Consider the following 15,396-nt stretch of genomic DNA (forward strand, 5'->3'; position numbering starts at 1 on the left):
TCGGTGCTAGGTATACGTTAACATAGGTCACCCTCTGAATCATATCCAACGCTCTTAATTTCTGTAACAGCACCATTGTCAGCATCAGCTTCATTATGCGTCGGTAGTTATCCGCTGCTGTCCGCTGCATATCCTTGTGGAACGTAATACCTAGGCATTTTATGGTCTTAACTAAGATGAGCGGGCCTTCCTCCCCCGGTTGTAATCCTCAACCGACACTCATGCAGCGTGATTTTTAAAAATATCGAAAGGGGGCAACCTTGACGAACTGACCTTGAAATAACAATGTAGTCAGTGCCCCGCCCATTCACCGAGACCTTTGACCGTACGCCGTGTAACAGTCGCATGATCACTAGAATGAAGGCCTGTGGGATTCCCAATCTGCCCATCACCGCATGCAAAAAGGTATGATGCACTCTGTCGAACGCATGATCGAAGTCAATAGCGACGAGTGCCCCACGCACTCGGCATGCCGCTGCTAATGCGATGATATCTCGGTAGTCACCGAGCGCCGTATGTACGTTACTCTTACCGCCGAGGCAAGTTTGATCTATGAGGAGTCTATCAGAATGTGAAGACCACAGGCGAGCCCCAAGGATGCTCGCGAAAATCTTATAGTCGCTGTTCAAGAGAGTGAGTGGTCTATAATCTCCCGGCCTTCTGCCACCGCGTGGTTTCGGTATTGGGATGATGATACCCTCCGTGAATTCGGCAGGTATCTCAGTCTGCGGTAACAGGAGTTCGTTGTACATCTGAATCAAGGTCCGTCGCATGAGGTATGCAAAGGCGCGGTAAAATTCAATTGGGAAGCCGTCCTGTCCTGGGGACTTGTTCGGAGCCCCCCTGGCAATTGCGTCTGTCAGCTCGTCCTCTGTTATCGCTGTGATGAAAGTCTCTGCATCCAGTGGTGGTCCTCTATCTGGCTTTTCCGAGATGACATGTAGTGTCTCGTGGTTCACATGTACAGGTCCATATAACTGGCGGAATTAGTCGGTAAATACATGCGCAATATCACGCTGTTGCACAACTTGCTGGCTAGTTTCAGAGATTAGTTCCCTGATCAATGTCCTGCGTCGTCGTTGGCGTTCACGTACTACTTGGTGCATGGAGGGGGTTTCGGCAGCAACTGTGTCCGCCAATCTCGCCCGGACCATTATACCTTCCATTCTTAGTCTCGTCAGCTGTAATAACTTGGCTTTTATCCTGTGCATGGCCGTGTGCCTTTCCGGCGATGGTTGTTGGGTCATCAGCTCCCTCAGGGCTGTAAAATATAAATCAGCCGTCGTGCGGTTCCACTGCGATTTGTCCTGCCCGTATCGTATCAACATTCTCCGTAACGTTGGTTTTGCGCATTTAATCCACCACTGGAGAACCGAGGCGTATGCTCGTTGGCGGCGAATGCATGTCTCCCAGGCCGCCTCTATCGACCGGCGACATTCAGTGTCACGTAAAAGTGCACAATTCATTTTCCAGTGACCCTTACTCCGCCATATCTTCTGACGCGTTAGTGAAATCGTACAGACGTACGCCATATGATCCGTAAAAGCCGTTGGCCAGATTTCGGCATCCAGTATCGCCGTCCGTAGAGCTCGTGTCACATACACTCTATCAAGTCTACAAACGTATAACCCTGTCTGTCGCCATGCTGCAGTTCCCAGGTATCCAGAAGCGGCATTTCGATAATCAACGCACGCAGTTCCATGCATGGCACTTAATGAGGTACTTGGTCCTTTTTGTCGACGACACAAAAGTCGCCGCCCACTATATAGTTATCATAGCGTCCAGCGAACAACGGTGCTATCTCTTCGGTGTAAAAGGTCGCCCTTTCTCTTCGTTTTGTGGAGCCAGATGACGCGTATAAATTGATGAAACGAACGCCGTCGACAGTGATCGCTATGCCACGTGCCGAAGGGAGAGACATGACGTCCTCCAGTCCTATTCCTTCCCTGGTGAGAATCGCCACACCGCATCCACTTTCATCGTGCACTGAATAATGTGCCTCGTAGCCGTAGAACTCTGGCGGCGATGTGAAACGCACTTCTTGTAAGAGTACAATATCCACGTCCGCAGCGCGTAACGTATCTTTCAGCATTTGAATTTTAAGCGGTGTCCGAATGCCATTAATGTTTATCGTGGCAATGCGGTACGCCTGGCTTGTGCTCATCAGTTGTAGGGCGGTGTCATTAAGCGTCTATCTGCACCCCCGGCGCTCCTCAACACACTAAGCTGTTCAACATTTCCCGACCCCTCCCGGCCTCTGGCCAGGACTATCCTCAATCGTCGCGTTCGTATTTTCATCCAGTTCCTGTTGGTCCATTTCTTGCGCCCAGTCCCCCAGCATATTTCCGGAACTGCTCGAAGGATGGGAGGCAACGTTGTCACCGCTCTGATGTTGGACAGTTGTCATCTCCACTTCCGCCTTCCGGTCACCAGAAGTAGAGTACAAGTTATCGTCGCTGTGTAGTTCCTGCATCGTCATCTCGGTATCTGTTGAATCCACTGGTCTCAGGTCGATACTGTCGTTGTCGTCCACTGTCCCCTCGGGACTATGGCTATCGTCAGCAGAAGCCAGTCGACGCTTCTTTCTTCTCTTCGGCGAACGCTGTTTCCGTTGCCTTGCTTCCGCATCGGCTGTTTGGGTTGCGTATCCTCCGTCTTAGGCCTGGCCTATCACGCCGTCGGTGGAAGCACTGGCAGCCACCACGGATGAGCCTGGAGCGGCCGTCAGCTGCATCTCTTGTATGGTGTCCTGTGTCTGCTGTGGTGGAACCGGTGGTCGGAGTTCCAGTCCGTTGGTGTCCATGTTGTCTATAGGGGGCAGCTGCTGGTGCCCATCGGAAATCTCCCTCACGTCGCCTCTCAGGGCTTCCACAAAGGTCAACGGTAAGACAGTCATCTGTTGTGGTGCCTGAACGTCATCCCGTGGAGTTTGCACTAAACATCGCTAGAGGCATTCCGAGCGGACGTGACCTTCATTCCCGCACCCCGAGCAAGTGCGAGGTTGCCCATCATAGATTATAATCGCTCGACAACCTCCTATGTACAAATAAGAGGGGACGTGCTTTTGCAGTTCTATCCGTATTTGTCTCATCCCATTTAAAACGGGGTACGTGGTAAAACTCATCCATTTTTCGGCCACAAGGGATAGATCTGTACCGTATGGTCGAAAGGCGTCGGTAACAAGTTCAGACGGGACCTCAAACGGAAGTTCGAAGACTCGTATAGTGCGGATCCCCACTCCCGCGTGATTGACTGTAACCGCACCAACATTCCCGTCGGCATGACAGAAACGATACCCGTTCGGTGATCGTTGTAGAAGTCTTTCGCAAGCAGCCTCGTCAACAAGCTTGACATAGACGACGCTTGAAATGATCGATAAATTGATTCCCACGATTTCCTGTGGATCGATTTTTACCTCTTCTCTTAAGAAACGTCAATCTCGTGTGCCTTTGGTCGTGTATAGTCGTTGGCAAAACTGAACTTCAAAGTCGTTTTTCTGTACGAGTGTGCCATCTCGTTCTAGACTCACAACACCGCACACGCGAAGCTGCTCCGGCGTAAACAAACAGGCGCGCGCACCACAGCGCGGCCGGCAGGCAACACGGTCCGCACTGTGTCACTGACGAAGGCAGACTGCCAACTGAGCTACCCAAGCACGATTCATGCCCCGTCCTCACAGCTTTACTTCTGCCAGTGTCTCGTCTCCTACCTTCCAAACTTTACAGAAGCTCTCCTGCGAACCCCGCAGAACAAGGACTCCTGAAAGAAAGGATGTTGCGGAGACACGGCTTAGCCACAGCCTGGGGGATGTTTCCAGAATGAGATATTCACTCTGCAGCGGAGTGTGCCCGCGAAAGGCAAGGATCCCGAGTTCGAGTCTCGGTCCGCGACACAGTTTTAATCTGCCAGGAAGTTTCATATCAGCGCATACTCCGCTGCAGAGTGAGTATCTCATTTTGGAAACATCCCCCAGGCTGTGGCTAAGCCATGTCTCCACAATATCCTTTCTTTCAGGAGTGCTAGTTCTGCAGGGTTCGCAGGAAAGCTTCTGTAAAGTTTGGAAGGTAGGAGACGAGATACTGGCAGAAGTAAAGTTGTGAGGACGGGGTGTGAGTCGTGCTTGGGTAGCTCAGTTGGTAGAGCACTTGCCCGCGAAAGGCAAAGGTCCCGAGTTTGAGTCTCGGTCGGGCACACAGTTTTAATCTGCTAGGAAGTTTCACGAAACTTGATTTGATGTTGACGCGCTGTTCCTCAATCAGAGAGAGCTCCATGCCGACGGCAGGTGAAAAAGGGTAACTGTCAACAAGCTGCCGGACACTCCCACCTTCACGCAGAGTCCTCTGACTCGAGCTGAGCGTTGATGGGATCGATTACAGCAGCAGTCCCACCTGGCGGTGACTGCAACTTGTAAAATAAAGACATTATTCAACTTTTATACGTATTTTCCGGAGAAATCGTATTCATCGTATTAAGTTACGCCTTTAGACTGACTAAATCAATAACAAGGAAATTCTGGTTGTCACTTACTTGACTGTAACATCCGATGAGAATCACGTACAAATAAAATTTCGAGTGACGACGGAATCGCTACAAGGTGGACTTGGAATGTCACCGCCGCCCCCTTTCGCATACGACTGCAGGGCCTCGCCCACTGTGCCACCTCGCTCGGTATCACTGCTCCCTGCTCAAGACGCCGAGGCGCAGCGCCACGGCAATTTGCGAGCAGCTGCTCGGTGGGGGCGCTGTACCCCTGGTGCGGGCCCGCCAGCCAGCGCTCACCCCGCGCACTCGCGCAGAAACGAGCCGGATTATGCGCGGCCAGACAGTGAAGGATCGCCTGTCGCATTTGTCCGCGGCCGCTGCCGTCAGAGGGGGCCACCGCGGCCTCGAACCGGCGGGCCCACTCGTTATTTACTGTCGTCGCTACCTGCCCTCTTCTCCTGTCCCGCAGCTGACGTATGCTTTTGATTATGAACTCGGGCAGCGCAGAATACAGAAATCTCGCCGCTTATGTGCGTCCTCGACAACATAGGGCCTACGATTTCCTAACTGCTCTAAGCTACTCGAATACAAAGCATATTCCACGCAGAAATTCTCGTACACGATTAGTTTCTCTGGAATATCGATTGTAGATTGTTCATCAGATTCCAGTTTCTCTTACTCATTCTGTGGAATGTATTGTTTAACTCCTTTGTTTTTAGTGAAGTACATTCCGAGCGACGCGGAATAAGAAGCAATATATAAGCATTTGACTGTAAATTACTGTATTTATCTTCTACACTATCTAAGATTTCGGCTTTGATCCCATTATCAAATACAATGGTACAAGTTCTTGGACCATTAACATGTCATATCTGTTAAGGCAGTCCAAAGCAGGTAAATAAGACAAAAGTTAGTCTTGTTTACCTGCTTTTAACAGATGTGACATGTTACTGGTGTATGGATTATAGTACAGTACTTGACAATGGCATAAAACTCTAGATACACTATGTGATCAAACGTATCCGGACGTCCCCAAAGCCGCGCGGGACTAGCCGTGCGGTCTTAGGCGCTGCAGTCAAGGACTGTGCGGCTGGTCCCGGCGGAGGTTCGAGTCCTCCCTCGGGCATGGGTGTGTGTGTGTTTGTCCTTAGGATAATTTAGGTTAAGTAGTGTTAAGCTTAGGGACTGATGAACTTAGCAGTTAAGTCCCATAAGATTTCACACACATTTGAACACCCCCAAAAACGTATGTTCGTCATATTAGTTGCATTGTGATGCCATCTACTGCCAGTACTCGATATCAGCGAGCTCAGTAGTCATTAGATGTGGTGAGAGAGCAGAATGGGGCGCTCCGCGGAACTGGTCGTGTGATTGGGTGTCACTTGTGTTATACGTCTGTGCACGAGATTTCCACGCTCCTAAACATCCCTAGATTTATTGCCTCCGTTGTCATACTGAGGTGGAAACGTGAAAGGACACGTACAGCACAAAAGCGTACGGGCCGACGTCGTCTGCTGACTGACAGAAACCTCCGACAGTTGAAGAGGGTAGTAATGCGTAATAGTCAGACACCTATCCAGACCATCACACAGGAACTCCAACATGCATCAGGATCCACTGCTAGTACTATAACAGTTAGGCCACAGGTGAGAAAACTTGGATTTCATGGTCGAGCGGCTTCTCATAAACCACACATCACGCCGGTAAATTCCAAACGACGCCTCGTTTGGTGTAAGTAGCATAAACATTGGACGATTGAACAGTGCAAAAAAGTTGTGTGGTGGGGCGAATCACGGTACAAAATGTGGTGATCCCATGGCAGGGTGTACGTATGGCGAATGGCCAGTGAACATCGTCTGCCAGCGTGTGTAGTGCCAGCAGTAAAATTCGGAGGCGGTGCTGTTATGATGTGGTCGTGTTTTTCATGGAGGGGCCTTGCACCCCTTGTTGTTTTGCGTGGCACTATCACAGCACAGGCCTACACTGATGTTCTGAGCACCTTCTTGCTTCGCACTGTTGAAGAGCAATTCGGGGATGGCGATTGCATCTTTCAACACGATCGAGCAACTGTTCATAATGCACGGCTGTGGACGGAGTGGATACACGACAATAACATCACTGTAATGTAATGGCCTGCGCAAAGTCCAGACTTGAATCCTATAGAACACCTTTGGGAAGTTTTGGAACGCCGACTTCGTGCCAGGCCTCACCGACCGACATCGATACCTCTCCTCAGTGCTGCAGTCCGTGAAGAATGGGCTGCCATTCTCCAAGAAATCTTCCAGCACCTGACTGAACGTGTGCCTGCGAGAGTGGAATCTGTCATCAAGGCTAACGGTGAGCCAACACCGCACTGAATTCCAGCATTACTGATAGGGGGCGCCACGAACTTGTAAGTTATTTTCAGTTAGGTGTCCAGATACTTTGGATCACATAATGTAGTACAGAAGATAAATGCAGTAATTCACTGCCAAGTGTCGATTTAGTCTTTCAACACCGCTGAAAACTTTTTAATGTATCACCAGACAGACTCTGAGTCTTAGTGTTATGAGCAGACGAAACTGCATTCGTCTTGTCACACCTATGGTTTTTCTGAATGCTCTGGAAGAGGGCTCACTGATCAACATATGAAATATTAGATCACTTTATTACATGAATAAGTAAAAAGGTTAATTAACTTGATACAATACTTGACCCCAGGATTTCTAGATAATTTACAGCTGTCATTGACTATTAAATCATCTTTTGATGCGTTAATTAACAAATTTTTCTATTGAACTACAGTGTTCAACATTTACAAAAGTACATGTCCGTCTGAAACTAACACAGGTCCTACACGATGATGATGACTGCTTCAATTGAGGTCACGAATTGGGGCAGAGATCTTCCATGTTTGGCCTGCCAGATTGGCCGAGCGGTTCTAGGCGCAACGGTCGCAGGTTCGAATCCTGTCTCGGGATGGATGTGTGTGATGTCCTTAGGTTAGTTAGGTTTAAGTAGTTCTAAGTTCTATGGGACTGATGACCTCAGAAGGTAAGTCCCATAGTGCTCAGAGCAATTTTTTTCTTCCATGTTTGGGTCCATATTGAACTACGTGTGAGAACGCTGTTGTGCTGAGAGAGAGGGCATGTCTTCTTGAACCTTTCCCATTCGTCGTTGCAGACTGTAGCGAGACATCACTAATGTTTGCGATATCGATACGCGCCTCTGACTTTGGTGAGACACTGCGATCTTTGGACGATACCACACCGAGTCCTTGAATGATGAAGCATGGAAAACACTTATTCATGCAGATATCAAGAACTTCCGTTCATTCACAATATCTTGTCTTGCATCTGTCGTAGGTCGTACGGGAGTTAATGATTAATGATTCAGTGGATAATTCTAAACCTCCTCAGATACCAAGATCGTGGTATTGTGTTTCCAGAGGTATAAGGTAGGTTTTAACACATGAGTTGGCTAGGTTGAAGTTAGACGCACTGGTAATTGGTCAAGTGCAATAGTAGCAAGAAAAGGAATTCTGGTCAAGTCAACGCTTTGATGTGTCAATAAGGAATCAAGTAAGAATAACACAGGGGTAGGCCAAACAATGAATTGGAAAATAGGAATGTGGGTAAGCTACCATAAACATAGTATTGAACGCATTACTGTAGCCAAGATACACACGAAGCCAAAACACACCGTAGTAGTACAGTTTCACACATACATTTTGGTCAGAAACAGTCTGTAAAGTTTGTAAAGGTGTTGTAGAATAGGTTATGCTAAGAAATAATTGTAATGAAAAATATTCCATACGTGGCTCCATTTCCGAGCTAATTAGCGTTGAAATTAGCCAATCAGGCCGTTGTGCACGTATATTTACGCAGCCTGCTAGAGACTGCGTCGCCAGATGTATGATTTGTTTGATGTTCTAAAACTTTACAGGTGGGCGATACAGATACTGGACATGGGAAGTTAGTAAGGGTCTAACCACAGCCAAAGTCTGAGCAGTCTCGTACGTTATCATCTACGCTGTGAGAGCAACTGATTGGCCAACTTAAATGCCTAGTAAATAGATAAAGGAGTAACTTATCGAATTTTTTAACAAATATTTCCCAGAATAACGTACCATGCAACACTCTTACAGACTTTTTAGACTGTTTCTGAGAACCATGTATGCCAACTAGCTTCACAGATTGAAAGAATGTATGACGAGGTAAATAACAAAGATCATAGTTAAGAGAAACGAAAAGTTAGTTGTGGTGGATGACTAGAATCCCGTAGTAGGAAAAGGAGAGAAGGAAAAACAGTAGAACGAGGAATGGGAGCGAGTAACAAAACAGCAAAGCCCCTCTGGTAGAATTTTCCTCAGAGCACAGTTTAATCTTCACTAATACTTCAAAAATGGCTCTGAGCACTATGGGACTCAACTGCTGAGGTCATTAGTCCCCTAGAACTTAGAACTAGTTAAACCTAACTAACCTAAGGACACCACACACATCCATGCCCGAGGCAGGATTCGAACCTGCGACCGTAGCGGTCTCGCGGTTCCAGACTGCAGCGCCAGAACCGCGCGGCCACTTCGGCCGGCCACTAATACTTGATTTAGAAATCATGAAAGAAGAATGCATATGTGGAAGAGACCTGGAGACACTAGAAGGTTTCAGACTGAGTATGTAATGGTAAGACAGAGATTTCGGAAACATATCTTGAGCTGTAAGACATTTCAACGATCAGATGTTGTTTTTCACTATAATTTATTGGTTATGAACTGTAGATTAAAACTGTTGTTAAAAGGTAGGAAATGAAGGAGATTGGAACCGGATAATTTGATCGGACTAGAGTTTCCAGAGAGATTCAGAGCGAGCAATACGTGACGGTTGACTAAAGGGTGAGGACTGCAACACAACAAGGAAATAGGAAAGGCAGCAGAGGATCCCACAACTAAATAGACAAGGCCTAGTAGACGTCCTTGGATAATACAATAAATATTCAAGTTAATCGAAGAAAGGAGAAAATATAAAAATCCAGCAAATGAAACAGATGAAAGAGAATAGAAGAGTCTAAAAAATGGTACCCACAATGCAGTATGGCTTAGCTGAAATAGCTAGGGGACAAATGAAAGGTACTGAATCATGCATAATTAATGAAAAAATAGATTCCACTCATAGGAAGATTAAAGAAATATTTCGAGGAAAGAGAAGCAGCTGCACATATATCAAGAGCCAGACATAGCACAGAGGGGGTAGCCGAAAGTTGGAAAACATATATAGAGGGTCTATATTAGAAAGGCTTGAGGGTGGTGTTACAAAAAGAGAAAACGATGTAAATGAAGATAAGACGGGAGATATGATATTTCGAAGAGCTGACAAAGCAGTGAAAGATCAAAGTAGAAACAAGGCCCCTGGAGAGGGCCACATTTCTTCATGATTATTGGGATCTTTGACAGAGCCAGCAATGAGAAAATTATAAAATGAATGTTTATTTCACATGGTGTGCAAGACATATGAGAAAAGCGGAATACCCACAGACCTCAAGCAGAATGTAATAATTCCAATTCAGAAGAATGCAGTTGCTGACAGGCGTAAATATTATCCAGCTATCAGTTTAATAAGTCACGGCTGCAACATATAGGCACGAATTATTTACGGAAGAGTGGAAAAATTGATTAAAATGGACTCGAGGAAGTTCAGTTTGGATTACATAGGAATGTAGGAACCTGCAAGGCAGTGCTGACCCTACGAGTTACCCTCTAAAAAACAGGTTTAAGAAAGGCAAACCAACGTTTAAGGCATTTCTAGATTGTTAATGTTGACTGGACTACCATCTGCAATTCTAAAGACAGCAGAGATCAAATGCTAGGGGTGAAAGGTTGTTTGCAAATAGTATTGAAACCAGATTGCGGTTATAAGGATCGGATGAGAAAGGGAATTGTGTAATTCTGTCAGAGACGCAAAGGACGTGGAACATCAATTTAAAGGAATAGATGGTGTCTGGAAAAGGGATTATAAGATGAACAGCAGTAATAGTATAACAAGGTAAATGTAATGAAGTGGAATTAAATTAGGCAATGCAGAGAATTATTTTAGGAAATGAGACTCTAAAAGTAGTAGATGAGTTCTGCTGTTTGGGCAGCAGAATAAATGACTATGGCCAAAGTGGAAAGGATATAAAATACAGACTTGCAATAGCAAGAAAGGTTTTGAGCAGCTAATACCAATTAAAGTGTAAGGCAGTCTTTTCTAAGGGTATTGTTCTTGAATGTAGTGTTGTATGGAAGTTAAACGTGGACGATTAGTAGTTCAGACAAGAAGAGAGGCAAAGATTAGATGGGTAGGTCGAACAGCAAACGAATAGGGTTGGTTAATACGACACATTCTGATCTATCAAGAAAGTATCCATTTATTAATGGAACGAATTTGGAGGGAGGGTGATAAAAATTGTAGAGGGACAGTACGCAGATTGAAAGGGATGTAGGTTAAGGAAGTCACGTGGAGATGAAGGGACTTGGACAGAAGAGAGCAGCATAGAGCTGCAACAAATCAGTCTTCCGTCTATAGAACGCAATACAACAACAACAACAATCATCCATTGATTAAGGAAGAGAGAGTAAACAAGAAGATTACGTTGGAAAAAAAGACGTGCTTTATTCTTCAGTTTGAGCATTGCTACACAGTGTTTGTGCAAAAATTTGTTTCACTGTTATTGATATCTAATTCAAATAGTTTTGTGGCGAATATGTAGAGCGATGGAAGATGGGAGAGATGGGTGTGTGTGCGAGAGAGAGTGTTCTGTAGCTATCCATGTCACTTTACCTCATTTTTTTTTTTTTTTTGGTCATCAGTCTGCTGACTGGTTTGATGCGGCCCGCCACGAATTCCTTTCCTGTGCTAACCTCTTCATCTCAGAGTAGCACTTGCAACCTACGTCCTCAATTATTTGCTTGACGTATTAGAATCTCCGTCTTCCTCTACAGTTTTTGCCCTCTACAGCTCCCTCTAGTACCATGGAAGTCATTCCCTCATGTCTTAGCAGATGTCCTATCATCCTGTCCCTTCTCCTTATCAGCGTTTTCCACATATTCCTTTCCTCTCCGATGCTGCGTAGAAGCTCCTCATTCCTTACCTTATCAGTCCACCTAATTTTCAACATTCGTCTACAGCACCACATCTCAAATGCTTCAATTCTCTTCTGTTCCGGTTTTCCCACAGTCCATGTTTCACTACCATACAATGCTGTACTCCAGACGTACATCCTCAGAAATTTCTTCCTCAAATTAAGGCCGGTATTTGATGTTAGTAGACTTCTCTTGGCCAGAAATGCCTTTTTTGCCATAGCGAGTCTGCTTTTGATGTCCTCCTTGCTCCGTCCGTCATTGGTTATTTTACTGTCTAGGTAGCAGAATTCCTTAACTTCATTGACTTCGTGACCATCAATCCTGATGTTAAGTTTCTCGCTGTTCTCATCTCTAATATTTCTCATTACCTTCATCTTTCTCCGATTTACTCTCAAACCATACTGTGTACTCATTACACTGTTCATTCCGTTCAGCAGATCATTTAATTCTTCTTCACTTTCACTCAGGATAGCAAAGTCATCAGCGATTAGTATCATTGATATCCTTTCACCTTGCATTTTAATTCCACTCCTGAACCTTTCTTTTATTTCCATCATTGCTTCCACGATGTGCAGATTGAAGAGTAGGGGCGAAAGGCTACAGCCTTGTCTTACACCCTTCTTAATACGAGCACTTCGTTCTTGATCGTCCACTCTTATTATTCCCCCTTGGTTGTTGTACATATTGTATATGACCCGTCTCTCCCTATAGCTTACCCCTACTTTTTTCAGAATCTCGAACAGCTTGCACCATTTTATATTGTCGAACGCTTTTTCCAGGTCGACAAATCCTATGAAAGTGTCTTGATTTTTCTTTAGCTTTGCTTCCATTATTAGCCGTAACGTCAGAACTGCGTCTCTCGTCCCTTTACTTTTCCTAAAGTCAAACTGATCGTCACCTAGCGCATTCTCAATTTTCTTTTCCATTCTTCTGTACATTATTCTTGTCAGCAGCTTCGATGCATGAGCTGTTAAGCTGATTGTGTGATAATTCTCGCACTTGTCAGCTCTTGCCGTCTTCGGAATTGTGTGGATGATGCTTTTCCGAAAGTCAGATGGTATATCGCCAGACTCATATATTGTACACACCAACGGGAATAGTCGTTTTGTTGCCACTTCCCCCAATGAATTTAGAAATTCTGATGGCATGTTATACATCCCTTCTGCCTTATTTGACGGTAAGTCCTCCAAAGCTCTTTTAAATTCCGTTTCTAATACCGGATCCCCTATCTCTTCTAAATCGACTCCCGTTTCTTCTTCTACCACATCAGACAAATCTTCACCCTCATAGAGGCTTTGAATGTATTCTTTATACCTATCTGCTCTCTCCTCTGCATTTAACAGTGGAATTCCCGTTGCACTCTTAATGTTACCACCGTTGCTTTTAATGTCACGAAAGGTTGTTTTGACTTTCCTGTATGCTGAGTCTGTCCTTCCGACAATCATATCTTTTTCGATGTCTTCACATTTTTCCTGCAGCCATTTCGTCTTAGCTTCCCTGCATTTCCTATTTATTTCATTCCTCAGCGACTTGTATTTCTGTATTCCTGGTTTTCCCGGAACATGTTTGTACTTCCTCCTTTCGTCAATCAACTGAAATATTTCTTCTGTTACCCATGGTTTCTTCGCAGCTACCTTCTTTGTACCTATGTTTTCCTTCCAAACTTCTGTGATGGCCCTTTTTAGAGATGTCCATTCCTCTTCAACTGTACTGCCTACCGCGCTATTCGTTATTGCTGTATCTGTAGCGTTAGAGAACTTCAAACGTATCTCGTCATTCCTTAGTACTTCTGTTTCCCACTTCTTTGAGTATTGATTCTTCCTTACTAATGTCTTGAACTTCAGCCTACTCTTCATCTCTACTATATTGTGATCTGCTCCTGGGTACGCCTTACAATCCAGTGTCTGATTTCGGAATCTCTGTCTGACCATGATGTAATCTAATTGAAATCTTCCTGTATCTCCCGGCTTTTTCCAAGTATACCTCCTCATCTAATATCTTCAAAATTTCACTTTGCTATCGCTATGATAAATAACTTTCAGAATAAAATTCACCTCGCCACCTGCAAATTTTGCTCGTTACCGGATTCGCCAAATTAATTTTTCGTCTTCAGAAGCTTACAAAATTTAAGATACTATAAATCTTTAGACGGTTGCGATACACATGTACAATTTAAGAAGGGTATTAGAGAAACTTATTTAGTACTATTTTAGCAGACGTCAATACGTTCTTCATGGAAAGATACTGCGGCCATTCTAGCGTCTATCAACACGAGAATTGACAACTTCCATTATCGTCTTTATTTCGTATGAATTTTTGGTGCACTTCGTCACGAAAGAAGGACATTTTATTGTCGAACAACACTGTTTTAAACGAATGTTGTTGCAATATGAGCAAGTATTTCTCTACGCGAGTGGCAAGACTTTTGCAAGGAAATACCAGGCTTTGTGGTAGATGAGTACTAGCTGATATCGTTGTGGCAGCATGAACTACGAGTGCCTGGAATTCTTTTCATTTTTCGCTATACTTCGGAAATGTCAACTGAGTTCATAATGAGAAGAGAGTTAAATGAAAGACGCGCGGATATATTTCTCTAAATGAAAGGTACGCCAGTTAGGAACCTGTTACGGAGTTGCATGAGACACGCACATCCCACGTTCCTGCAGTCCCCGCGCCACCTCATTTAATAGTCCGCCTGTTATGTTCATGATCTCATTGCTCCATTGCCGGCCCCTACGCGGCCAGCAGCTCGTTTCAGTTCACGGCAAACGAACTGATGTGCAGCGGCTAGCGGTAACATCTTGTACCCGTTCTTGAGCACTGCGCTGCCCGAACGGCGGACGGAAATTCATGAATTTCTTACTGCACCTGCCAACGTTCGTTATTTCGATTGATGTACAGATATGCCCGCTGGCCGACCATTGTTCCATTGTGTGCGTTTGAGGGCAGGCCGCGCAGATCAAAACCAAAAGGGTGACGTCCACAAGAAATGTTCTCGTGACTGCTTCATTCAGAAAACCTGTAAAACGTGGTCGGAATTCGGATGAACAGCGGCGTATACGTCCGCAAAGGATACATTTCAGTTGTGATGGAAAGTCTGATACTTGAAATATTAGCATGAAGGACGCGATCCTCGGCAGCGTTCCCCCCGCATTTGCTTCAAAGAACTTAAGCGACGGGAGACATCAGTCTAGTCCATAACTTCCCTCTCTTAACGTTCCCTGTTGCTCAACACGAGCTCTCTTCGCATAGAAGGCAGTACACTTTTATAATGTTCGACAGACTACGTGAACAATCTTACTTTTAATTGTCATACTCTCGACAATATTGTAAAATTTAGTACTTGTTAAGTATTATTCCACGAAGATGCTCTCACTTACCGCAGTTTCTTCATTAATAAAACTTCCGTAGCTTCATGTAAATGTGTTCCCTGCTGTGTTGTGGGAAAAATAGAAAGGGTCAGATCGTGCAGTGATGGTAAAAACCTGCAACCGTAACGACTGCCAGCATGAAAATATTTTACAATGAAAATTGTTGAGAGTTTTCAACTATATGCCTCTCCACGACTCGGAGCGTACTACTTGGCGTCCGATGCTCTAACATCTTATCCAGGCAGGCCTTATTGATAATCTCACAGCTTCAGTCCGCTGCCTGCACATTTCTCCCCACTCACGGGCTCTATAAGGTTTCTCCTGCATGACAGCATAATCCAAGGAAGCCTTTGACACGACATAACGGCAGATTCCAGTCTAAACATTTTACTTTGCAGCTCAGGTTATAAAACGTTCCTTAGCAACTAAACTCCCTGAGCCCCTGTT

Source organism: Schistocerca americana, chromosome 4, assembly GCF_021461395.2.
Source record: "Schistocerca americana isolate TAMUIC-IGC-003095 chromosome 4, iqSchAmer2.1, whole genome shotgun sequence".
NCBI classification, from domain to species: Eukaryota; Metazoa; Arthropoda; class Insecta; order Orthoptera; family Acrididae; genus Schistocerca; species Schistocerca americana.